This window comes from Benincasa hispida, chromosome 3, assembly GCF_027475165.1.
Source record: "Benincasa hispida cultivar pf3 chromosome 3, pf3_genome.v1.1, whole genome shotgun sequence".
In the NCBI taxonomy this organism is placed as follows: Eukaryota; Viridiplantae; Streptophyta; class Magnoliopsida; order Cucurbitales; family Cucurbitaceae; genus Benincasa; species Benincasa hispida.
This window is the reverse complement of record NC_143480.1, coordinates 66,992,455-67,017,357: the sequence shown is the minus strand read 5'-3', so window position 1 is coordinate 67,017,357 and position 24,903 is coordinate 66,992,455.

The following is a 24,903-nucleotide window of genomic DNA, read 5'->3' as shown; positions in this document are numbered from 1 at the left end:
ATGTTTTACCCCATCTAGCTGATCTACAAGTTTCCAGTCCAAATTGAAGTACATAGACTCCATTTCGAGTTTCATAGCTTTGATCCATTAGTCTTTGTCTACATCATTCATTGCCTGTTTATAGGTCATTGGATCTTCTATGCCATCATCAGGTATGACGACCTGAGTTTCTGTTAAACCCATGTACCAATCTAGCTATTGAACAATGCTCCCACTATGGAGGCACTCTCAACTCTTGAGAAGGATGTGACTAAGCAGTTCCATCAACAACTCTTATTGAAAGACCTGCCTGATCAACAACTCTTGTTGATTTATTTGTAGTGTCTTTGGAAATTTTATTCAATACTAGTTGACTACGAGGTTGATGATCTCTCATGTGGTCTTCCTCTAAGATTGTAGTGTTTGTCGATATAAGCACTTCGTCATCTTGAGGATCATAAAATTGACCACCTTTCTTTGAGGTATCCTACGAATAGGCATAATTTTGAATGTCGTTCCAACTTCTTTGAATTTTGTACCAACACATTTGTCGGGAATCCCCAAATCCTGAAGTAACATAAACTACCTTTACGCCCTGTCCATAACTCATAAGGTGTTTCAGAAACACTTTTGGAAGGAACCATGTTCAAAATGTATACTGCAGTCTCTACTGCATATCCCCAAAACAAACTAGGCAACTTAACATAGTTCACCATTGAACGAACCATGTCTAACAAGATTCTATTTCTCCTTTCTGATACACCATTCTGTTGGGGTGTAGAGGTGTACATAAAAGCACCGAAAACTAACCTGACCCATCAAAACCGATCGAATTAAGGTCGGCCGGTCGGTCAAGGCTAAGGGTCGGTTGGTTCATTTTTGGTTTTGCTGGAAAAAAATTTGAAAACGGACCGATCAACCAACTTTTTAAAAAATAGGTATAAAAGCAAGCTCATTACCACCAACCCAAACCCAAGCCTACTATTTTAGTATTGATTTATTATTATTTTTTATGTTGCTTAATTTTCAAACCATTATATGATTTTTTTAAATTTTTTCATAAAAAAATGATTAATTTAAAATTAAAAAAGTTGTTAATTTTATTAATCTAACAATAGCACATTATTAATTCATCTTTCCTTTTTATTCACCTTGGCTCCTCTTAAAAAAAAAAAAAAGACCAAACCGACCCGACCGATGTACGGGCGAATTTCACTCTTTTTTTGGTCAGTTTTTGGTGCCGATTTTCTCCTAAAATTGACACCGACCGATCGATGTACACCCCTATTAGGGTGTACTAAGTGCAGTGAGCTAAGACTGGATTCGATGTTCTGCTAAATAGTTTTAGAATCTCAAGTCCATATACTCTCCACTTCGATTTTATCGAAGTGTTTTAATTGTTTTACCTAACAAGTTCTCAATCTCTACCTTATACTCCTTGAACCGTTCAAGTGTTTCAGACTTATGATGCATTAGGTAAACATAGTCATACCTTGAATAATCATCAATAAACTGATGAAATATTCATACCCTCCTTGCATTTTGATATTCATCGGACCACAGAGGTCTGAATGCATAAGTTCTAACGGTTCTTTGGCTCTAAAAACGTTTCCTGTAAAAGATCTTTTGGTCATCTTACCCTCAAGACAGGACTCACATGGAGGTAAAAAGTTTTCTTCTAACTGATTTAGGTGTCCTCTCTTGACCAATCTCCTAATCCTACTGAGATTAATGTGTCTAAGTCTCGAGTGCCAAAGATAGGCGTTAGAAGAAAATTTTTGCCTTTTATTCTAAGTCTCAATTGTTTTAAACATCTCAATATTCAAAATAGCTTTAGCCTCAGTTGGTTTTAACACGTACAAGTAGTTTTCTAGTTTTGTAGAATATATTTGAATACCTTTTGAACTAATGAACACTTCATTTATTTCAAAAGATACTTTGTACAATTGTTTTAATAAACAAGAGATGGATATTAAATTCCTTCTCATAGTAGGAACATAAAATACATTGTCAAGTAAAATGAATCTATCTCCAAAAAATAACTTCAAGTCTCCCACTACTTTAGCTGAGAAAAACTCTCACGTTCCAACTTTGAAGGTTGTCTTGCCTTTTACAAGTTGCCTCCAGGAACCAGTTTCCTGAGCAAAAACACAAATATGATTGGCAACCCTTGAATCTAGTATCTAGGTCCATGTATCATTCTCCACTAAATATGTTTCAACAACGAATAAATCATATTTATCTTGTTTTGTTTTCTTAGCTTTTTTATCTACGATAATACCATTGACTTCTACCCTCATATCTAGAACATGTTCTATAACAACAGTTCCTTCTTTTATGTGGTGGTTGTAACCTCCTTGAGAGTATCATGCCTGAAAATGAGGACAGTTGTCTAAATACTACCTGCAACGAATCTATGATCCCCTTAGAAGTGACCATGCTCTCATGTTTCTTAGTCAGAACATCAGATATGCTTGCTAAGATATAGGCTCGGGCCATTTCATTTGCCCTAATCCATCTGTCATATGCATCTTGAACATTTCAGTTTGCTAATAAGCTGGGATTCGAAGGACATTCCTTTGTTAAAATGAGCCTAAGATCATCGATCACTAGTATCGTGTTCAAATTAAATTTCCAAGTTGCGTAGTTGTTTCCATTTAATTTACTAGAAGCAAGTAGTTAAATGATTGAGCTAGACATGTTGAAAAATTAAACAAGTTCTATTAGTGAAATGCTTTTAAATTTAATCAAGTTTTAGCAAAAGTAGTAAGTGAAGGAAATCAAGCACGAGGATTTCCATGAATAGCAGAAGGGATGTTCCAAATTCCATTCGAATTGAACACAATCAATTATAGTCTAAAATGGAAACTAATAGGTCATGCACAACTAGAAATTATAGCATGTTAAACGATGATACAAGGGATAGAGGAAGCATACCTTTGAAGAACCATTCTTAACGAATCCCTCAATCAATCTACAAGTGTCCAAGTAAAGCAACGCTCGAGCGCAGATCGGAACACAACACGAACACAACGATTGACCAATAGCTCTTTGAAACCAATCGAGTTCAACTCGATCCACGAACTAAGTGAGGACACCACCACAATGATTACCTTGGTATTCTTGGTGTGAGAATCCAAGAGTTGTGGGCTCTGTCTGATCTTGGCTTGAGGAAGAGACTGGAGGTCTAAGATCAAGTAGACGATTGAGCAAGTGGGAGATAATACATTGTCTATCGTATGGACGATATATTTGATCGTTTAGTAAACAATAGCCTATCGTATAGACCAAGCCACTCGATCGTATAGCTACGATCAGTTGATTAACTATCGTATAGTCAAAGGTAAGCGATCGTTTAGTCTCTACACAACTATCATTTAGTGAAACTCTTTCACTTGATAGCTTATTCATGTATTCTTTCCGAATAAAGTAACTTCTAAATTTAGGAAAATCATTTTCCTTTTATCTTATGGTTACCATAAAACTATCAATAACCTCCCATTCAATCGGTTATTAGAGAAAAATAAATTAATTATCATATAATTAATATATTATAAATAAATATGATAACCAACTTATCATATTATAGTTATAACCTATAGTTTTAATATTTCATCTCATTAAACATACAAACCATAGTTCATTTTCTATTTTATGGTACTTAATGTAAATCATATTTACATTAATTCCTCTACTTGATGTATCTCATACATCACACCAATTATATCATATATAATTGAATTTCCTCTTGTTAATTTGAACACTTCAAATCAACACCAAAATCTAATTCTCAACTTGAATCCATTGAACTACCAAGGGGACCTTATGGACCTGTAGCTTGAAGCTCCAGCAGTACATGAATAATTGACTAAACTCTTTAGTCACGGGTTCCACCATCCATTAATTGTCAGACACTCCAGTAAAGACCGACAGCTGCACTCTTCTAATTACAGATATATTTTTGTGTTTATATAAACCAATCAACAGTGTGATAAGCCTTTACAGATCGTACAGCTAGGCCAATTTACCATTTTGCCCCTGTAGTTACATCTAATTCTTTAAGTACCACTGATTCCTCTAATGAACAATAAGTCATAGTCCTACTATGACTGGGTTCTCTCTTCCAAAGAGAGGATGTGGCCACTATGTTCAAGGCCTGGAATCAGCCCTTAAGGGAGCATTCTATCTACTTACCCCTACTTTGGAGAATGAGTGAATTTCGTCTTGTATAACTGAGTTCCCCACTCCCCAATCAGACAAATCCCCAAAAAGGTAGGCATTTTGAGTTGGCAATCTAGCCACTCTCACCCATACTAATCAAAGGACCGACCTCAAAGGCAGGAGTTCCCAAAATACTCAGGATTAAGGTCATGTCACCTATGGCCATTTTTGTCAGATGTAAGTCTCAATTATCAACGACATTATATAAAGAGATGAATCATCTCGTGGTCCGGTCTTATATAAACTCTTTGTATAGGACACCCCTATACGCATGTCTCCACATGAATGGTTAGGATCAGACCATCTGTAATAGTTTACAACAATTGTAAACATCAACAAAGCGGGCCGTACTCATAGTGTCATCAGGATAAGGTATCCCTCCTTATCCTTATACTACAGACCATTTAGGTTATTACTTAAGGCATGATCCACTTGTATATCTCATATACATGCTTAAGTTTACATACAATAACCACAAATCTTAGTTTATTAGATATGAGTAAATGTAAATAAAATAACTATTATTTTATTAAGAACGACAAAGTTTACAAACTACGAGACTCTGGGAGAATTAGGACACCAATCCCAACAATAAGATACCCATATCTCACTAATTCGCAATGATACTTCGGTGAGTCAGAACAACTGCTACGGAGGGGCAGTCAATTACTCATTCACTGAGTCAAGATATTCTTGACTAAATATTAATACCAGAATAACTCTTATTCCTATAGCATTTAGTTATCACTTCTTATAAGTGTAACCTGCCATTTTCAAATCCTAGAGATTGGTATCGACAAGCTATCGAGGGGCAGGCAATGCTGAAGACGAACCTAAGAGACTCTATCCATTTCTGGAATTTGCATTGTTTCAATCCCCAAGTCACAACCCTCCGAATAGGTGGTTGCGCTAAAACGACATGTAGGAGAACATGGAAATCTCAGGTGCAACTTAATGGAGGAGACCGTAGGATGTGTTGACATACTTCATTCTCCCATTTACTATGAACAACTTCCAATATTCACCTTTCTATTGACCCATGCAAATAGTTTTCGAATGGAAGCTGCGTCCAGGGCGACACGAAGTCGAGCATGAATTTCACAGTGTGAACTTTTAGGGACATGAGAGCTAAAAACAATTTTTCTCCACTAAAGTGTTCTAGACGGTTTGGGTAAACTTTTACTTAAGTATATTTCGAGTAATTAAATACAACCTAAGTCTAGGTATTTATCCAAGTATACTCTTATACTGGACTTAACCTACAACGTCTAAGTGATAAACCTTTTATTACCTCACATCGTTCATGCATGCTCATAAAATCAGGTTAACAAAACTCAAGAACCATCTCGATCCCCAGGTAGTAGGGGAGCATACGTTTAACTATTAAAACAAGTTGTCATTTATCACCCTATGTGAGCATGTATTTATCTTTATTATAGATTTTAAATGTCTAATTCATTTTATAACACTTATAACTTAGACATAATCCATAACATCCAATATACATTTCAAAATTTAGTATAAAAACTTATATTAAATCTCATGAAAATCTACACATCCATACTATATATTATAACGCTTATAACATACTTTCAAGGCATGCAACATGTTTTCCTATGGTGGGATTTTAAATTTACATGACATAATTTATGTACAAATAAGATTTAATTTAATTAAAAATACATTCACAATGCATAATTAATTAAACACACACTGAAGTGGACCGATTTTGGCATCCTAAGCAAACATACAACTAAATTATTACAATAATAATTCAGAAACTACTTCAAACAGCTCCCAAATGCTTCGAATCGGCCCGAACCAGTTGAAAAATCCTTGAATCGGAACTTAAATGCACCAAACCAGGATTAATCAAATAGAAATGGGCAAAACCGGGCCAAACTGATCCAGTTGGACCGCTTCCCTCGTATGTGCATGTTTTTGGAAAAATGAAGAACAACATCGCAACTTGTTGAAGAAGCACCGCGATGCCGCTCGATAGAAGTAGCAACCTGCTGTATAATGCTCCGATTTGTTCCAATTACAACCTAATTTCAACTCTAATAACTCTAGCAAATTTATAAACCCTTCTTGACACATTAAAGCCCACAAATAAGGGGCCAATTACAACAATTACAACTGAACTGAAGGTAAATTTTGATGTCAAAACTGTAATATATCCATTTCAACAGCCACAACATTCATCACATGAATTAACACCCACCAAGCTAAAATTAATGCAAATTGAGTGCTTAAATCATGCTTTGATACCAATTGTAAGAGTCTACAAAATGTGCATATGGAAGCAGTCAGGAAATTAAGCACTCTAACTACAGTGATTTTAAGATTAAACATGCATGTTCATAAAGAGAAATTAGGGTTTCATAAAAAACCCTTTGTAGAAACTCCAAGTTGGTGCAATCCTTGATTAATTTCTGATCACAAACTCGTTGTGAATCACTGCTAAAGTCTTTTTCGCTATTCTGCGGTCTTAGAACATTTTGTGAGAACCAAATTTTGATGTATTTGAAGGGAAATTAGAGGTTTGAGAGAGTATTGGTGTCAAGAACAAAGAAAGAGCTATTCTCTCTCAAGTTGCCAAAATGCATGAAGTGATTTTCAACAAATATTTCTTCTACTTAAAGAAAAACAAATAAACCTCAAAGTGACACCAAATTGAGCACTATTCAAGTGGGATTTGGTGAGGTGTTTTACTTAGTGCAAAAAATAGCGAAACTCCACTAAAGAAAAATTCATCTGAAATTTGAATTTGAGAATTTCAAATGAAAATTGAATTTCCAAAATCTAATTTAAATAAAATCAATTCAAATAATTATTTTTAAATAAAAATTAATTTCTTTAGAACAATGTTAAAGAAAATTAATTCAAATAATTATTTTTAAAATAATTAATTAAATAGTTTAATTTAATAAAATTAATTTAATATCAAATATTAAATTAATAACCAACACCAATCCCGAACCTGAATCCCTATTCATGTGTACAATATTTAAATAATTATTTTTAACTTTCCAATTTATTTAATTCAACAATTAAACTATATAATTACGTTAATTATATTGCATGTAATTAACTTATAATTCCCTGACTGAATTTGAATGTTTCAAATTCTTATCACACTGTTCTAAGGTTTAGTCCAATACGAGCTAACAGAGTTACCTAATGGACCTACAGATCATGAGCTCTAACGATCTGAGATTAATCAGCTAAACTCTTTAACCAAATTAACCAACATTCATTAACTACCGAGACACTCCACTAAATCCCAGTAGTTGTACTCTCCTCACGGTAGATATATTTCTGTTTACTTGATTTAACCATGATTAGTAAGTCGATCCTTCATAGGTTGTTCGTAATTATTGTTGGGCCAAAATTACCGTTTTACCCCTATAATTACATCTTGCTTCTTAAGTCCCAATGATTCTTTAATGAACAATTGGTTTGTAGTCCAACCACCAAACTGAGTCTCTCTAGAGGCCAATGAGAGGGTGGGTCCCTTTGTTCAAGACTCGGAGTCAACACTTAAGAGAACAACCTATTTACTATCCTTAAATTGGGTAGGAGTGAATTACATCTTATAGGACTATGTCCCCAGCTATCTACTCGGTCTTACTCCTAAAATGGGAGGCTTACTGAGTCGGAAATGTTGAGCCACTCTCACCCATGCAGATTAAAGGATAATCTCGAATAAATAGAAGTTCATAGTTATCTTAGAATTAAGATCGAGTTACATAGGTCATCAAATTAAAATAGTTAGTCTTATCAGTAAACAATGTTATAAAGTAAAAGTGACTATTTCGTGGTCCGATCTAATGCAAACTCATTGCATATGATGCCTCTACTCTTTTGTCTCCACATGAAAGATTTAGGATCACATTGTTTGTATCAAATACAAAGTGGGTCGCATCCATAGTGTCCCTGGGTTAAGGTACTCAATCTTATCTTTATATTGTAGACCGTTTTGGCTATTACTTGAACTTGATCCACTTTTATGTCTCCACATAAAGTTTAAGTATCCATGCTATAGCCAATGGTTCTTAGTTTATTGGATTTAGGGTTAAATGTGTAATTCATATGTTTAATAACATTTTTACTGAATAACCTCAATAACAACTTTTTCGTAAAATAGAATATGTTTAATGTTTACAAACTACGAGTTTTAGGACATAAAATCCACTAATTTGATCCTCAACCTTAGAAAGAATTGAGTTTATTCTTGTGCCCAGAAAAAGAATGTTGTAGCACTTCGACTCTAAGTCATAGAAAGAGTCAAAGACTTCTAGTGAAGTACCCAAGAGGTGCTTGGTAAGTGGATACAGGCCAGTTATGTTGAACCATTATTAAATTCCTAATGATAATTTTTCTGTCTTTCTCCTATTTAATTTTGTAATTAATTTGTTAATATATTCTATTTGAATGAAATTAATTGCTACAATTTATGCTTTAAATTACTTGCTCATATTTGATTGACAATTCTTAAATTTTCATATCTATTACCAATTAGGTAGTTAAAGTGTTAATTTTAATTTCTTAGCTTATTTGGATTGAATTATTTTGCATGAAATTATTGTTTAGTTATTTGATAGCCAAAAATATATGATTTGCTTAATTGGGCCCGCACTAGAGACAAAGTTTTAACTAATTTCATTAAACTCTATCCACCCTCTTCTAGGGTTACCATACCGACCCTACATCTACTTCAAATTTCTTAATGTCATCTTGATAAAACTTGTAACATTGATATAATTTTGAAGATATCACTCCATTTTCGTGAATCCTAGGATGTCCCAACAACTTATAAGTGGTTTTCGAGTTAATGAAATGAAACAATATGTTGGCCTTCAAATTGCCAATGATGAGTTCGAAGTGAATCGGCCTATTGCTCTTTGGTTTCCTTGGTTGAAGCCTTGAATTATTAACTTGCTGTTTGACAGTTCTTCCATCAGGATGCCTAATTGCTTAATAGATGATTTAACCATTATAATGACTGCTGATCCATTATCAATGGGAATCTGATCAACCCTATGTTTTCAAATATATCCCAAGACATATAAAGGCCTATTATGAAGTTCTGATTCCAGCAGAAAATATTTATCTGAGAAGCCTATGGACATACAACAATAGCACATGCACGCGTCATAGAGGCCAGAGCACTAGACACATTTAAGTCTAACAACATGTCGATAAGAATCGTCTTAGTTTCCTGAGGGAGTGACAACAAGTCATTTATGTTGAACGATGGTAAGTCTTTTGATTCTTCCATTGTCTACAATGAATTTAAAGGAGTATCCTCGCTTTCTACTATGCTGATAGCATGACATGCAACAACTTCTCATGCTTTCTCTAAATAGTCCTTATAGAAGTTCTTTGGAAGAAACTCTACTGGTGTCACCTATCACCTAAGTTGAGAAAAGTCATCATCTTCCTCCTTAACAAGTTTTGGTTTCCACGCCCTACTTTTTCCCTTATTTTTCTAAGTCTTGTTCCCTCTTTTATAACTTCGATAAAGATGGACTTTTTTTTGGTGTAACTCAACTTTCTTCTCTTTCGACGAGTTACAAGGATCCACCCTTCATTGTCATCATCAACATATTCATCTTTATTTCAAAAGTCTATCATTTGAATCGCTTGTTGAAACCAAACAACTATAGGTTCAAGGGTCCCAAACTAGACCAAGCTTTCTCTTTCATCATAAAACACAGTTGATGTTAAAGCACTTGAAGTCACCACCTATTGTAGCATGATTTTTTTGAGCTACTTCATCCAGATCCATCTCAATCTTCTTCTCACGAGCCAACCTTAGAACCAGCTTCTTTAGCTCGAAATATTTTTCGACTGGGTGGCTAATGAACTATGATACTTGCATTAATTAGGATCATTTACTTTTCTTGATTATTTTATTTGTTTGCATTCCAACAACTGAATAAGTTGCTTCTCTAACAATTGCTCCAACATATCTGCAATATCAAAATCATGAGATGGATAAACCTTTTAATGTCTTTCCTTAAGAGTTAGGTGACATCTTTTGCCTTCATCATCTCTCTTCTCAATTTTATTCTCTTTTACTTTGAAGGAAAATTTTAGTAGGGTCGAATAAATGACCATTGATTCCTTTGTGGTACTCTTCGCGATCTTTTTAGTGCCTTCTACTTCCTTCTTGTCTTTCTTGATTTAAGGGACCAAGAAATTTTTAGTTCCTCTATTGGCGATGCTCAACTTCATATCATGGGTGCGAATGGCAAACTCTTCAAAAATTCAGGGTTTTATCTCCTATAGAATGTAGAGAAGTCCCAGGGCATGCCTTGGGTGCACATCTCTACTACAGAAAATTTGATGAGTCGGTCTTTGCAGTCAAGACTCAGAGCCCTTCATCAGTTGGTATAGTCAATAATTGGCTCTCTCTTCCACTATTTTCCATTTGTCATCTTCATCATATTGACTATGCGTTTGGTGCTGTAAAAGCGGTTTAGGAACTCTTTTTCTAGTTGTTCCCAACCGTCAATCATCTTGGGCTCTAGATCGGTGTACCAATAAAAAACGTTCCCTTTCAAAGTCCAAACGAACTACTTGACCAAAAGGTCTCTTCTAGTTCCCAAATTCTCACATATTTCTACAAAGTGAGCAATGTGTTGCTTCAGGTTGCCCTTTCCATCAAACTGTTGGAACTTTGGAAGTTGGTACCCAATAAACATTCTCAAGTTGTTGATTCTCTTAGTGTACGACTTGGAGTACATAAAAGAAATTTGCGATGATCCTTCATACTGGGCTCATATGGAGTTTATGATCATATGCTAGGGTTAGGTGACAGAGGTGGGTTGTTGTGGTTGGTTTTCCTGCAACACATTTTTTTCTTTGTCATTGGCTTTGATAATGGGAGTTTGGCTCAACTTAGCAGCCTTGTGGGCCTACATTTAATCTCTTAAAGAAAAATTTTCATGATTTCGCTCCTCCACAACTTTCATTAGAAGGTTTATTTTTCTCTCCATTTCTGCCATGGCTACTTCAACCGTTATATCCGCCATCATGATAGATATCACATCAAGGTGAGCTTCTTTCTCTGACTATCCAAGGTGCTGAGTTGTCAAATAAAAGGATTTTTCTTAATGACGATCCCCCATTTTGGAGATTCAGTTAATTGTTTCAGAATGCTATGTGCAATGATGGAACCTTGTTCTTGTTCCTACATGATCTCCTTCAAACGACTGTAGGTAACATGTCATGTATAGGAGTTGCTTGTAGAAGTTGCTTTGGATGCAACTTTTTTTGTACCATTGGTTTGTTTGAATGTTGAGAGGGTGAAAAGCACTTGAAATGTGCTTTTCTTGCTTTCAAATTTGGGGTGATTATTGTTAACTAATGTGATTTGATGTGGTTTATTTAGTTAATTTTAGAAAATCAAGTTACAAGAGCGGTTCGCACTAGAAAAAATAAATGAATAAAATAAGTGTTATTTAATTCTGGCATTTACTCATATCCAATAAACAAAGCTTCTTGGTTATCTTATGAGAACTTAAGCATGTATATGTGATATACAAAGGGATCATGCCTTAAGTGATAACCTAAATATGTCTATAGTATAAGGATTAAGGTGGGATACTGATGCGTTATTTTATGCGGTGAAATAATGAAAGGAATTGCGGTGATGAAAAATGCGTTGTGAAACAAGTTTTTTCAGCAAAACCCAAGTATAAATCCTATTGAGTTTTCTAGTAAGTCCAGGGTCAAACTCAGGGACTAAGGAACACAATATGCAGTAATAATTTTTAAGATGACTTTGCGGTAACCGATAAATCAAAGAGTTGTTGGGTTGCTGTTTACGGTATAAAATGTATACGACGGAGTTAAGAAAAGATTGATTATGCGACAAATACACTGAGTGTGCAGATGAACGGGTTGAGAATGTCTTTAGCTAGTGTTTTCCGAGAATGCGTTCAAATTATGCGATCATGCTACACTCATGCGACAGCAAATCATTTTCCAATGCAAATATGGTAACTCCTAATTCTAAGACGCATTCGATGAATGCGATAATGTCAATAGAGCTTATTCTTAAGTCTTTACTTCTTACCTATGCGATGATGCAAGATGCATACAAAGATAAGGTGACCACATACAATCATAACCTATCTCTAGGATGCATGCGATGCATTAATAGCAAACAGTGCTTATTCCTAAGCTCATATCTCTTAATTATGCATTTCTAATCTAACTCTCTCAAGCCTAGATTCTAACCTGACTTTTCCAAACCTAGATTCTATCCTTAGACTACCCTCCCGAGTATCTCTAATGGATGAATGACGCATACATAATACAAGATAATCACATAAAATGAAGATCCCCAGTTATGCTAACTAAGTGCTTCTCAACCCATTTGACAGATTTAGCTACTTATGCGTAATGTACAGAGAGTGAACAGATATAAAGATGTAAATTCCATTTCTATAGATAAGTTCAGAGTACAAAATGACAATGGAAGATAAGGGTAGAGAGCCTGGTAGCAATTTCTTGCTTCCTAAGGCTTTTACACTATTAACTCTATTCTGCTCAAAAGATGTTCCTGCTTCTGCAGGAGTTGGCCCTCTCTCTAATCTCGACACTTTCGGCACTCTTCCAAGTTCACCGGAACGATCTCTCGGTACAATCTCCCTTCCCTTGCTTCCGCCTTCTAAGTAAAAAAAAAAAAAAACTAAGAACAACGCTACTTCTATCTAAGGGAAAATTCTCTAACTGAGTGAACTCCTTCATTGAGGATGGTCTCTGGTATTTATAGAGCTTCGGGGTGAAAGGTTTCTTCTCTTTTATGATTGCATTGATAGGATGTCATTAATTCTCTATCTGAAGCGCCGAATATTTGTCACCAAAAAGTTGAGTATACTTGCTACAGTAGGTCGTTAACGGCTTGTCAACTTAATTCAAAATCGACCATCATCAACTTTCTATCCCATCATGATTTATTACACTTTTTCACCCAGATACGCCCACCAAGATGCACCGGCTCTATGCGGCAACCTTTTTAAGCTGATATTCGCGAGCGCAAATGATCACATAGCCTCGCGTTAACACAATCTCTTGATGCGCTCGGCCGTTGATTTCTTTGGATCGCATTTTCCGCCTTGCGTCAACGCATATTCTGCACAAAATTACATAAGTTAACTGTTTTAATGCGATTGACGCATGCGATCGCAATATTGTGAACTTAATGCTTTTGGATGCAATATTGTATACTTTTATCAACGCAATCCTGCATTGTTTTATAACTTTGCGCTGTAATAATGTGCATTTCTACCCTTATCAGATACCTGATCTTGGTGACACTACAAATACGGCCCGCTTTGTAGAAGTTTGCAAGTGTTGTAAACTACTACAGATGGTAGATCCTGACCATTCATGTGGAGACGTGCGAGCGGGGATGTCCTATAATAAAAGTTTGTATGAAACCTGGACCACGAGATGACTAGACTCTGTATATAATGCTGTTGATACTAGAGATTTACATCTCACCTAAACGACCATAGGTGACACGACCTCAATCCTGAGTGTTTTGGGAACTCTTGCCTTTGAGGGTGGTCCTTTGATTAGTATGGGTGAGAGTGGTCAGATTGCCAACTCAAAATGTCTACCTTTTTGGGGACTTGTCTGATATGGGAGCTGGAAACTCAATCCACAAGATGGAATTCATTCATTTCCCGAAGCAGGGATAAGTAAAGAGATTGCTTCCTTAAGGGTTGATTCCGGGGCTTGAACATAGTGGCCACAACTTCTCTTTGGAAGAGAAGACTCAGTCATAGTAGTTCATTAGAGGGATCAGTGGTACTTAAGGAGACAGATGTAACTACATGGGCATAACGATTATTGGCCGAGCTGTACTTACGAGCGGTCTGTGAAAGGTTGTCGCACTACTGATTGGTTAAGATGGAAACATAATATATCTGTGGTAAGGAGAGTTCAGCTGTCAGTCTTTAGTGGAGTGCCTGGCAGTTAAGGGATGATGGATCCCGTGACTAAAGAGTTTAGTCAATTATTCATGTATCGTTGGAGCTTCGAGCTACAAGTCCATGAAGTCCCCTTGGTAGCTTAATGAATTCAATTGAGGATAAGTTCTTAGTGTTGATTTGAAATGTTCAAATTGACAAGAGGTATTTAGATTATATATGATATAATCGGTATGATGTATGAGATACATATAGTGGAGGATTGATGTAAATGAGATTTACGTTGAGTACCATGGAATAGAAAAAGAACTATGATTTATATGTTTCATGAGATGAAATATTAAAACTATAGGTTATAAAATATAGTATGATAAGTTGGTTATCATTTATATTTATAATACTATTAATTATTCTATAATTAATTCTTGTTCTTTAATAACCAATTGAGTGGGTGGTTATTGGTGATTCATGGTAACCGTGAGTTAAAAGGAAAATTGTTTTCATAATTTTAGTAAGTTTTGATTGAAAAAAATTGTTTTTGAGTTTTCTCTCTCGAAAAAGAAACTCACGGGCGCTTGTCAAGTAAATATCAATTTACTATGCAACAACGTGTTTTTTAAACGATCGTGTAGTGTTTTTTAGGCGACACACACTGAGCTAAACGATGAGCTCAACGATTGCTTAGCTTTTGCTAGACGACCGCTTAGCTTTAGCTAAACGATTGGGCATTGACATATGCGATAGGTTCTTGTCTTCTCCCACTTGCCCAATCATGTACACGGTTGTTCATTCCTTCTTCTTCTGCCTCAATCCAATTTTGAACAGAGCCCACCTTCTGGATTCTTACACTGAGAATACCAAGGTAACCTTTTTGATGGTGTCATACTCAACTTGACACCGTCGAGGTTCTATGAAGGCCGTTCGTGTTGCTGAGGAGTTCGTCATCAAGGTGATCGCTGAGGACAAATGCGAAGCATTAGTGCACGATTGCGGTCATGTTTTTTGAGTGTTCGAGGTTGCTGTGTTCGAGCGTTCGTGAGCAAGGAGCGTGGAGACGAGTCTACAAATGTTTGTAGCTTTCGCCTTGTCCATTTGTAGTTGTTCATGCTATAATTTCTATATTAATTGTATAACTGCATGTTTCTTTACAATTTTAATTTATAATGTTCATTCATGATTGTAATTTGGAATGATCTTATTTCTGTTGCTCATGGAAATCTCGAGTTCGATTTCCTTCAATTGGTATCAGAGCCAGGTTCTGATATTCCAAATTATAACTCTGTTTTGAACTCATTTTACAGTCGCGATGGGTTTCTGCATTTGTGGTTAATCATTTTCTGCATTTGTGGTTAAGTTGATGAATGTCTCGGGTTTAATTATTGTTTGTTAAAGCTTTCTTGTATTACAAAGTGTTAATTGTAAGGGCCCCTGTGTTTTTGGGTATAATTAACTTTGCAATCGAGTCTGTAATTCAAAAAGTTTGAGTTAGTCGAGTCGTTCTTGATGAAGTTTTAAAGCATGAAGATGCGGTTTTCAACGAAGAAGAAGACCAATCGTTGGTCGTATCGTGTAGCCTCAGGTAAACGATTGTTGGAATTTAAATAAGCGATCATTTAGATTTTTCTAGATGATCGTGCAGTATTTTTGAAACGATCGTTTAGCTAATGCTAAGCAATGGGGCAAATCGTTTACTCTATCACGTAGCGTTGATTGCTCGATCGCGTAGGCGCTGGAGGTAGATGATCGCAGTGGGAGCATGTGATGCTCATCGTTTAGTAAAAGGCGCGCGCTAGACGATCGTGTAGTTAGCAAGCTTCATCGCTTAGTTACTACCTATGCGATCGCGCGTATGCGATACAAAGGCGCTAGCTAAGAGATCGCTTAGGTGATGGTGCTTCACAACATCGTAGTCGTTTTGATGATCACAGAAGGCAGCTGTTATGCAGAGCACGCTAAGCGATCGTGTACTTCAAGCTTCATCGCTTAGTAAAGGTACGCGATCGTGTAGTAATAGCTAAGCGATCGTTTAGATTTTTCTAAACGATAGTGTGGTAAATGCTAAACGACCATTTAACTCTGGGAGCGCGGGTAAGCGATAGAGCAAAGCGTTTGTTTTATCGTGTAGTCGATTGTGGGGTGCTTAGTACACGATGGTTAGAGACGCAATGCTTTGCCCAAGCGGTTCAAGACTCAGTTCGCCTATTTGAACCGAAGACTCCTTGTCTTTGTAATAGTTAGCTTTAATTTTGTTTGTTCTTAAGTTAATTTCACCCGGTTCATCAATATTGGTTTATTATGCATGTGATGTATGGTACTTATATGCCAAAGTGTTTTTCATATAGTTTAAAACCCACCTTAAGTTGTGAAATTATTCATGCATCATGTATTATAAATGTTATAATTGAGCATGAAGAAATTAATTAAAAGCATGCGCATGCATCATGAAATATAAGAGTTATATTTTGCATGCAGTGAGCATTATCATGCATCATCCATTTCTTATAAATATTATAGTATAAGGGTGAATGGAAGCATGTTTTGCTTGTTTCATTGTTGTTTTGTATAAGTGTTATATAAAAGAAGTAGCAATGAATGGACAATGGATTGAGCATGACACTTAGGCTGTTTATAATCGTTATGAATGCCTTGCATGTGTTAGCTTGCATTGTGGTTGTTTCCGTTTATAAGTGTTATAAAGGAAATTAGACCTAAAATTAATAATTCAGAGTTGCATGCGAACTTAGGGTGTTTAAAAGGGTTTTAAAATTGATATGAGATAGACCTAAGTTTCAATGGTTCTAAAGAGTTCAGTAACCTAGATTAATCTTTTAAAATCGGTTTAATAGGATTAAATTGGTTGAAATAAAAGATTAAATTTATTGTAAACCTATCTATAAGGGACCTTTTGTCTAAGGCGGGTTCTGGCTAGGCTGGGATTCTTAAGTTGACGGAAACGTAACACCCCTATCTGGAAACCTACCTGTGTCACACCCCGCCCCAGACCATTCTCTTAGCCTAGAGAAGGGCGTGACTACAGTAGTTATCAACCCTTAGGCTAACACTTACTGCCTAAAAACTCTTGCGGAATAACTCTGATACCAAATACAAATTATATGCAACGGGACGGCTGTAGGCCCACAGTTTATTAACTTAGAAACTTAATATGTTTAGAGTATTTACAACATTAGATTTATAAGTCCCAAAACCCACAAACCCTAGTCCCTATATGAACAATAGTAACATGTGTACAATATTAACAGTAACCACCTAGCAAACAGTTACAAGTCTTTTGGTCCTTTAGTGGCAGAGCAGATACTGAGTTGTCTTCAGAGGATTTGACCGCTACCTGTGGGGGGGAGGGGGGGGAAACAAAACATTTGAAAACGGGGTGAGCTTACGCCAGTGAGTGACCGAGAAAACATAGTAAATTCTCATGCATAATTTCGGAAGATAGTTTTATCTGAAATATAATTTAATGAAACATAAACAATTTCCAAGTGTAATGTATATAAAACTGTTTTAAACATAAAACAGTAAAATCATTTCTCAAATCCAAGTACTGTATAACTGGTAAAATAATCCCAACACCAACTACTAGTCCAGAGAGAACCTTTTTGCTCAATCTCTGACTTTATTCACCTGTGGCCACATTAGGTACTACTGCTCAGATACTTTCTCCTTGTACTTCAGTATCAGGCTATTAGGATACCTTCTCCAACGTACTTCAATATCCCGTTGGCTTGGTACCTTCTCAAACGTACTTCAGTACCAATAGATACCTTCTCCTTGTACTTCAGTATCTAGTTTGGTGGATGCCTTCTCCTTATACTTCGGCATCGCATTTTACCAAAATTATTTATAAACAACTTTTCTCTTTAAAGCATGTACGGTATAACACATATACAATATGTCTTTAAAGATGATAACGCATGCTGGATAAAATCAATACATATATATATGTAAATAGTTTTTCAACAATATGCATGCGTTCCAAATCACAATTCAAACTTGCTTGGAAACCACTTTATAAAACTAGTAGGCATGAGAATATTTTCGCAAACATGCTTTCTGTAAAACGTTTGTAATCAAAACAGTTTAAAAAATTTTAGTTCAAAAATATTTTAGCCACTCACCTCGAACTCTTAGGAACTTTTCACTCTAGTAGCTCCTTGAGTCCCTTTTTCACCCCTAGAATCCATATTCAACTTACAACTTAGATTACTCATAGTTTCGAACCTTATTTGGAAATAATTCCTTCTACAAATTATTCTAAAATGTCTCAGGAATCTTACCCGAAACTTTCAGCTCAGAATTCCTCGTGGTTTGACCGGAATCTCAAAATCTTCAAGTCTGGCCTAGACTAATTTGACAGTCTGCCCTTCTGCCTTCTTCTCAACCTCCAGCCCAGTTCCTTTGAGCCTTTTCCTTTGTCAGCCATACTATGAAACTAGACTTCCAGAGCTTTCAGATGGCTTTGAAATCACTCCAAACGCACGAATAGATTGGAAGATCTCCTCATCCAAAGTTGACACATTCCTCTGAATCCTCACTGCCCTCTACTTTCTCTACGAAATTTATGATTTTTGTGTGATTTGAAAATGAAATCCCAACTCCCTATTTATAGGCATTCAAATTGCTCGTGAGATTGACAGCACCTACTTGGCTGCATGGCCAAATGTTTAATCCTCCCTTTATCAACGTAAGCTGACTTCACCTTGGTTCAATGTGTTCTTCCCAAACGCATCCAACATAATTTCTTAGGGTTTAAGAATTTCTCTTAATCGGACACCTAGATTTTAATTGACGTTGCCCTTACGTCTTCAAGCTTTGTTTGTATTCAAATTAGGGTTTTTAAATGCATAATCCACCCCAATGCGTCTAAATACATCACCTAGAAGCTTGCTCGACCGTTCAATGCATATGCCAGGTGTGGGCGTGACGTTCGAATGTAGCACCGGACAAGGCGTTGCTGACGCACACAGGCTTCTCTTGCTCTTTCCACTCTCGCTCTCTCCCATTTTCTTACTGATCTCGCTCTCTCTACTCTCACTCCCTCCCACTTTCTCCCTCAAAATCTCGCTTTCTCCAACTTTCTTGCTTAAACTCTCGCTCTCTCCAACTTTCTGGCTTAAAATCTCGCTCTCTTCAACTTTCTAGCTCAAAATCTTGCTCTCTCTACTCTCACTCTTTTCAGCTTTCCTTCCAACTTTCTCTCTAAACTTTCTCTCCAATCTCGCTCTCTCCAACTATCTTTCTCTCCAATTTTTCTCTCCAATCTCGCTCTCTTCATCTTTCTCTCCAACTTTTCTCTTCAATCTTTCTCTCCAACTGTTCTCTCTAATCTTTCTAGCTCAAAATCTTGCTTTCAATGATCTCGCTGGTCTCGATCTCAATGATCTCCATCTCAACGATCTCGCTTTCAGCTACTGCGAATTATTTGTCTCTGTGCAACTTCTACACGTTTTTCTAGATTTTTCCCAAAATAATTTCCCATATTTTTCTCAGTTCTTCAATCCTTTCTTCATCCATAACGCATTTCACATAACTTCCCTATACTTAGCTGAAATTTCCCAAACTCAATTTCCATATTTTTCTCTTTCAAATCCCCATTCTTTCTTCACCATTTCACACTAACTTTCTCATCAACCTACTCAACTTATTTATATAAATTTAAATAGGGACACACAATTAAGTGGAAAATTAAGACAATTTAAATAAGAAAACACACTAAAGTATAAAATTGGGATTCGAGGTTCACAACCTGGAAAGGTGAATTAGATAGGTTTTCAACAAGCATGTGATGATTTGGTCAAAGATTCAGTTAAAGAGTTTAATGGATTATGATCAAAATTTGTTCACTATCCAAGGTAAAAGTTACTCTTGGGCAAACCTAAAAGTCACTTAGTTAAAATCTTTAGCCATGTTTTTTTCTAAGTAACCTAAACCCTAGTTTATAAAATACTCAGTGGGAGGAAGAGGCGTATTAGATATGTCATGATTCCACTCATATTTCTCTCTATATGTTCACACTGTGAGATTCATGCTTGGTCTCGTGGTGCCCTAGGAGCATTCCCCCTCGGATGGTGTTTGCATGAGTCAATATCAAGGTGGACGGAGAGAGTGTTTAGAGTAAGTGGGTGAAGGGTGTGTGTCAACACGTCCTATGGTCTCTGTTATTGGTTCGCACCATGAGATCATTATGTACTCCCTCGTGTCGCCTTTGTGCATCTCCCTTTGGATGATTTTTGTGCAGTTGGCAAGATCAAGGTGAACTCCAGAAATGAATAGGGTCGCTTTAGGTTTTGCTCCAATCAGATTTTTTCCCTTCGAATTGGCCTTTTGGGACGGACTTCTAGGGCCTAAAATGGTAGGTCACACTTACGGGAGATTGTTAAACAAGTTAATGATCTCTTGGCCAAATCAATGATGGCTAGTCGTTATAGGAACAAGAGTTGTTATGGTATTAATGATTGGTTGAAAACTTCTCAATTCAGAGGAGGGATAACTGACCTCCCTTCGACGGCTTTTGTCCTAAACCTTTGAAGCATCATTGCGAAACTAGATGTCACACAGAGTTCATGTTAGTTTTTCTAAAACCTTATTGGATGTTGTTTTTTTTTACAACGGGTATTTGCTTAAAACCTAACGTAGGTTAATGTGTTTTTCTTTTCAGCAACTCGTTAGTATTTTCGTTTAAAGCTTTTAATTATGACCGATTACTTACAGTGAAAAGAATCGTGTGAAATGAATTTCGTGGCAAACGACCTCGATCCCACTACTCTTCAAAAAAGGAGACAAGATAGCAAATATGATTTATTGGTCTTGGTGACATGTTTGGTAGAGAATGATGATTATGCCTGGATCCTTGATTCAGGTGCTACCAATCATGTCAGTTCCTCTTACCAAGGATTCAGTTCCTGGAAAACGTTACCACAGGGAGAGATGACTCTTCGAGTCGGTACTGGTGAGGTTGTTTAGGTTGTTGCTATAGGCAGGCTGAAGATATTTGTTGACAAGAAAAGTTATCTATTACTGGATAATGTTTTTGTAGTTCCTCATATTAAGAAGAACTTAATCTCGGTTTCTTGTCTCATTGAACAAGGCTATACCATTTCTTTTTCTGAGAATAAAGTGTTTATTTTCAAGAATGGGATGGAGATTGGTTATGGTTCAATGGAAAATAACTTATATGTACTAAGGTCATTAGTTATAAAAGCCTTGTTTAACACTAAAATGTTCAGTACAACAACAACAACTAAAAGATCAAAGGTTTCTCCTAAGGAAAACGCCTATCTTTGGCATCTTAAGTTAGGTCACATCAACCTCAATAGGATTGAGAAGTTGGTGAAAAGTGGACTTCTAAAGAGTTTAGAAGTAAACTCATTGCCGATATGTGAATCATGCCTCGAAAGCAAGATGACCAAACGACCTTTTACTGGAAAAGGTTACAGAGCCAAGGAAACCTTGGAGCTTGTACATTTAGACCTCTGTGGTCTGATGAATGTTAGAGTTCGAGGTGGGTATGAATATTTCATCTCTTTCATAGATGATTATTCAAGGTTTGGGTATCTCTACCTAATGCAACGTAAGTCTGAAGCTCTTGACAAGTTCAAGGAGTATAAGGTTGAAGTTGAAAACTTGTTAGGTAAGAAGATAAGAATACTACGATCTAATCGTGGTGGAGAGTATATAGATCTCCAATTCCAGAACTATATGATAAAACATGGGATTGTGTCCCAACTCTCGGCTTCTGGTACACCTTAGTAGAATGGTGTATCAGAAAGGAGAAACAGAACCTTGTTGGACATGGTTCGGTCTATGATGAGTTATGCTCATCTTCCAAACTCGTTTTAGGGTTATGCAGTGGAGACTACATCTTATATTCTGAACAACATTCCCTCGAAGAGTGTTTTTGAAACACCTTTTAAGTTATAGAGAGGCCGTAAAGGTAGTTTACGCCACTTCAGGATTTGGGGTTGTCCGGCTAGCAACTAACCCAAAGAAGTTGAAACCACATTCGAAGGTTTGCCTCTTTCTAGGCCACCCCAAGGAAACGAGAGGTGGATACTTCTATGATCTAAGTGAGAACAAAGTGTTTGTTTCCACAAATTCTATCTTCTTGGAAGAAGACCACATGAGGGATCATAAGTCATGAAGTAAGCTCATTTTACGTGAGATCTCAAGTGAGTCTGAGACTGCTGAGGGTTCAACAAGAGTTGTTGAACAGGTCGACAGATCAACAAGAGTTGTTGTGATCGGAACTTTTAGTCAACCAGCTCAAGAGTTGAGACTGCCTCGACATAGTGGAAGGGTTATGAACCCACCGGATCGCTACATGGGTTTGACTGAAGCCCAAAACATCATTACAAATGATGGGGTCGAGGATCCGTTGTCTTTTAAGAATGCAATGGAGGATGTTGACAAAGATGAATGGGTTAAAGCCATGAACCAGGAAATGGAGTTTATGTACTTCAATAACGTTTGGGAGCTTGCTGATCCACCTGATGGGGTAAGGCCTATTAGGTGTAAGTGGATCTTTAAGTGAAAGAGAGGTGTAGATGGAAAAGTGCAAACCTTTAAGGCTAGACTCGTGGCAAAGGGTTATACCCAGGTTGAGGGAGTTGACTATGAGGAAACTCTCTCACCTGTTGTCATGCTAAAGTCTATCAAGATTCTCCTGTCCATAGCCATATTTTATGATTATGAAATATGGTAAATGGACGTCAAGACTGTCTTTCTTAATGGTAATCTTGAGGAGACCTTCTATATGACTCAACCAGAGGAGTTCGTAGTTCCAGATCAAGAGAAAAGGATTTACAAGCTTAATAGATCCATTTATAGGTTGAAATAAGCATCTAGATCTTGGAACACCAGATTTGACACTTCTGTCAAGTCATTTGGCTTTGATCAGAATGTTGATGAGCCTTGTGTTTACAAGAAGATCATCAACAACTCAGTAGCTTTCCTGATACTGTATGTAGATGATATCTTACTCATTGGGAATGATGTAAGGTATCTAACTAACATTAAGAGTTGGCTAGCTGCCCAGTTCCAAATGAAAGATTTGGGTGAGGCACAATATGTTCTAGGGATCCAGATCATTCGGGATCGTAAGAAAAAATGGTTAGCCTTATCTCAAGCATCGTACATTGATCAAATGTTGATCTGGTACATGATGCAGGATTCCAAGAGGGGTTTGTTACCCTTCAGGTATGGAATCGTTTTGTCTAAGGATCAATGTCATAAGACACCTCAAGAGGTTGAGGAAATGAGACGGATTCCCTATGCTTCTGCTGTAGGAAGCTTGATGTATGTAATGTTGTGTACTAGACCCGACATTTGCTATGCAGTAGGGATTGTTAGTCGATATCAGTCCAATCCAGGACTTGATCACTGGACGGCGGTCAAGACGATCCTCAAGTATCTTCGAAGAACGAGGGACTACATGCTTGTGTATGGAGATAAGAATCTAATCCTTACAGGATACACGGACTCTAACTTTCAGACCGATAGAGATTCTCGCTAATCAACATTGGGGTTAGTGTTTACTTTGAATTGAGGGGCTGTAGTCTGGCGAAACATCAAGCAAGGATGCATCGCAGACTCCACTATGGAAGCCGAATACATAGCGGCTTGTGAAGCAGTTAATAAAGAGGTTGTTTGGCTGCAGAAGTTCCTTTCAGATTTGGAAGTTGTTCCAAATATGGATTTTCCTACCACACTTTATTGTAATAACAACGGGGCTGTGGAAAATTCGAAGGAACCTTGGAGTCATTGTCGGGGTAAGCACTTAGAGCGAAAATATCACCTGATCAAGGAGATTGTGGATCGCGGTGATGTGATAGTCACAAAGATCGTATCGAAGCATAACGTTGCCGATCCTTTACAAAGGCCCTCACGGCTATAGTGTTCGAGGGACACTTGGAGAGTCTGGGTCTGTAGGACATGCGGCATCCTGTCTAGGGCAAATGGGAGATGATATTGGGGTATGCCCTAGTTTATAGTATATTATACATTTTTATTTTGTATTGTACATTAGACTCCCGTGTCATTAGAACAAGTGGGAGATTGTTGGGATTGGTATCCTAATTCTCCCGGAGTCTCATTGTTTTGTAGAGATACACATTGTTTAATGAATAAAATAAGTGTTATTTAATTTTGGAATTTACTCATATCCAATGAAAAAGCTCCTTGGTTATCTTATGAGAACTTAAGCATGTATATGTGATATACAAGTGGATCATGCCTTAAGTAATAACCTAAATAGGCCTGTAGTATAAGGATTAAGGTGGGATACCTGATCCTGGTGACACTACGGATACGGCCCACTTTGTAGAAGTTTGCAAGTGTTGTAAACTACTACAGATGGTAGATCCTGACCATTCATGTAGAGATGTGCGAGTGGGGGTGTCCTATACAAAGAGTTTGTGTAAGACCTGAACAACAAGATGACTAGGCTCTGTATATAACGTCGTTGATGCTAGAGACTTACATCTCACCTAAATGACCATAGGTGACACGATTTCAATCATGAGTGTTTTGGGAACTCTTGCCTTTGAGGGCGGTCATTTGATTAGTATGGGTGAGAGTGGCCAGATTTTCAACTCAACATGCCTACCTTTTTGGGGACTTATCTGATCTAGAAGCTGGGAACTCAATCCACAAGATGGAGTTCACTTCTTTCTCGAAGTAGAGATAAGTAGAGAGATTGCTCCCTTAAGGGCTAATTCTGGGGCTTGAACATAGGGGC